The sequence below is a fragment of the Drosophila pseudoobscura genome, unplaced genomic scaffold (assembly GCF_009870125.1).
Source record: "Drosophila pseudoobscura strain MV-25-SWS-2005 unplaced genomic scaffold, UCI_Dpse_MV25 Unplacedtig00000861, whole genome shotgun sequence".
NCBI lineage: Eukaryota > Metazoa > Arthropoda > Insecta > Diptera > Drosophilidae > Drosophila > Drosophila pseudoobscura.
This window is the reverse complement of record NW_022881738.1, coordinates 34299-37892: the sequence shown is the minus strand read 5'-3', so window position 1 is coordinate 37892 and position 3594 is coordinate 34299. Positions and strand designations below refer to the sequence as shown.

Genomic DNA, 3594 nt, shown 5'->3' with positions numbered 1-3594 from the left:
TTTAGTTTGTCTATTATGGACACTATTGTTTGTTCAGTGGTGATTAAGTTTCGAATATGGCCTTTGAGTTTAGTTTTTATTAGGTTGACTGCTGTAGTTTCATGTGTTCCCTTAAGTGAATCCACTAAGCTAAGAGCATCAATGAAACTTTGTAGATTCTCAGGCTTTCCACTAAACTCAGGTATGAGTGAAGCGGCTAGCTTAAGAAATTCTAGTTGTGACATGGCCATTTTTAGAGTTTTTACTTCAGTAATAGACTCTGATTCAGAATCAACTAGATTGGTTAGTGTGATTACCGCTGGTATCGTAAGGTCGCCTAGGTCTTCTTCTTTTATATGTGTATCTGAACCGCTTGCGATTTCAGATTCGCCCTCTAAATCTGTGTTTGTGTCTTCCTCGACTAATACTGGAGTATTCAAAATCGAAGGTATAGTTATGTCTAGTGAATATTTTGATTTGATGCTATTTAAATTTGTTTTTAATCTATTCAAAAATCTTGATACATACGACCAATGCTGAGTATTTAACTTTTCTTTATTGTCGTGTATCAGGGAACGAGCTTGGTTAAAACATGCAACTAATAGTGTCGCGTGTCTACTTATAGTTTCGTTTGAAATATTCCTATTTTGTGCTAGGCACTTGTATGATTTATCAAAATTTTCTTTTATTTTAACTAATGCGGCATTAATATTTTGCCATTCCATTTCATTTTAAAATAATTATTAAAATGTGCAAAAAAATTTATAGGTTTTCAATCAAATAATGATATATTTTTATTCATGATTCGTTCTGGACTTTTTCTTTTATTTTTGGCCAATTTTCGTTACCATTATAAATTTGTTTTAAATTTTGTCCAGGTCATCTGCCCGGCTTTGATAGCGTTTCTTTATGCATCTATTATGTAGTTTATACAATTTATATAATAGATGTCCTATGATTATAATGAAAATAATAGCAATAAGTATTGTTATTAGCTTTAGGTCGGTGTTATTGACTTCGACTTTGTTTATTACATTCGCTGTCGAATCTACCGATTTTACATCTACTAAACCCATTGTGTAAAAATTTTCGAAATTTTCTTCAAATTTACTTATTTTGTTTGTTCGTGACATATGTATATACAAAAACAAATTCCTTTTTTTTTTCTTTTATACTACTGTATAGATTCTTTGTTAATTGTTGAAATTAATTTATAATTTATATATATTTTTTTTTCAGTTTTTTTTTTTTTTTTTACATTTCTTCCTGCCTAGTGTTTGTGTGGCTTTACAGGCCTCACTCTAATTGGGCAGATGTTATTCCGCTCAATTTTACAATTTTAGATCTTACAGTTAAGTTGTATGCATCGCAGGCATTTAAAAAAATTTTGTTTGGCGGTGGGCGCTCTAGGAAGCGCTGTCGGTTCACTGCTCCGGGTCTAGCTTGTTGCGCTAGACGAGGCCGGTGCTGGCTGCACAGGCTGCTACTGCTTCTCTGTTGGGGCACCGGTGCAGGCTGCACAGGTGTACTCGCAATGCGGCGAGTTTAGAGGTCCCTCGCAGTCGTTCGGGCAGGTCTTCCTTGGCTTTGCTATTTCTGTCGTTTGGGGTGGTGGAGTTACGGTTAATATTTTACTGATATTTCGTATTGCAGTGTAGGTGGTTGTGTGCATTGGCTCTTTCATTTTCTTTTCTGCTAGCAACAATTTGATGTGATCGAGCTCTGTGTGTAATTTCACAGATGTGCTCCACGGCAAATTATCGTTGCTATTTAGCAGTTTTAGTAGTGTTGCCCTTCTGGCTCTCAGGCGTTTTACTACGCCGCCTCTTTTGCCACACATACCACTCTACTTACTGCGTTCAGTTCCGCTCCATTTCCTGCTGCTTCCAGTGGTGCCTGCTGTTGTTGTCCACTCTCGCCGCTCGCTCTCCGCTTTTTCCTTATGTGATTTATTTTAACATATGTTCTACATGTTCGTGACACTTGTCACGGTCGCCATGTAATATGTCAATATTACAATTATAACACTGGCACGTCTGTGCCGTTTGACTTCGGTTTTTAGAATGTCTTTATTGAATTTATTCTTATAACTCAGACCGCATAGCTGCGCTGCCGGTTACGCCTACAGCGAAGCGGCTTCATACATATTTGTCTTATCAGCATAATCGAGAGGGCAAGAGCCGTATGTACATATGTGTATATATATATATGCTTCAAGTGGTCAGCGTGGGAATGCTGACTTAGCTTAGCGCATAAGCGGCGATCATATTGCACGCTCACTTAAAGTGGTTTTGTTTGTGTACTGCAACAATGTGTTGCTGATACATTTATTGTTAACCATTGCACTATGGTCCAGAATTCGTTTTTTTTGGCATAAAGTCGAAATTTTTATGTGAATGGATTACGTTTTTTCTTGCAAATTCTCAAAGTAAATTCATCATACATATTAAAAATGAAAAAAAAAAAATTATTTTGCTTCCCTGAAGATTTTGGCGAGCTTTTGAAAGTGAACAATCGATCAGGTGATTGTGGGAAAAAAATTGGCGCCAAATTACTTGTTTACATTTTTACGTGGCGATCGAGTAAATTTGCTCAAATAAATTCAGCTAAAAATGGAAAATGAAGATAAAGGTATGTAGTATCTAATGTATTTAGTTATTTTATGTGTAGTCCCAAGATTTAAGTGTTGTGCAATGTCCAATTTATGTGCATTTTTGTAGAAAATTTAACTGCGTCCCCTGTGTTTCGTAGAATATAACAAATGAACTGAGTTCTGCTGAGAAAAACTAACTATGTGAGTTTGTACCCACAAATGTTGTAATTGACTGGAAAGTAACAACTTTGGCCCGTTTTGGCCCAATGCATTGGGTACAGTGTACACTCAATATATGCACATACTACACACCGCACCTATATAGCATCCGCGCTCAAGGAAATGTGACAGGATCGCATATTCTGGGCATAAGCACCAATATGGCAATATAGCCCCAAAAAAGTGGAACCTCCGCAACTATATGGCACCTGCACTTATATAGAACCCTTCCGTATCCAGCACTGGCATGTATATTGAACCACCGCACCTATATAGCCCCCACTTTCCAGGAAATGTGGCAGGATCGCACATCTTGGGCATAAGCACCAATATGGCAATATAGCCCCAAAAAAGTGGAACTTCCGAAACTATATGGCTTCTGCACTTATATAGAACCCTTCCCTATCCAGCACTGGCATGTATACTGAACCACCGCACCTATATAGCATCCACGCTCCAGGAAATGTGGCAGGATCGCATATTTGGGCGTAAGCACCAATATGGCAATATAGCCCCAAAAAAGTGGAACCTCCGCAGCTATATGGCACCTGCACTTATATAGAACCCGTCCCTATACAGCGCTTACATGTATATTGAATCACCGCACCTATATATCACCCACGCTCCAGGAAATGTGGCAGGATCGCACATCTTGGGCACTAGCACAAATATGGCACTCTAGCCCATAAAAAAGTGGAACCTCCGCAACTATATGGCACCTGCACTTATATAGAACCCTTCCCTATCCAGCACTTGCATGTATATTGAATCACCGCATCTATATATCACCCACGCTCCAGGAA

At 38.2% G+C, this 3594-nt stretch overlaps 1 long non-coding RNA gene across 1 annotated transcript; it reads right to left on the bottom strand.

Moving 5' to 3' along the window:
- Positions 1 to 1219: 1219 nt before the first annotated feature.
- On the bottom strand, positions 1220 to 2115 carry LOC117185570 (uncharacterized). The gene is made up of 2 exons (XR_004471079.1): positions 1834 to 2115; positions 1220 to 1575 (listed from the first exon to the last, which is right to left on the bottom strand). It is a non-coding gene; the product is annotated as an uncharacterized lncRNA (long non-coding RNA).
- Between the last annotated feature and the right edge of the window lie 1479 nt (positions 2116 to 3594).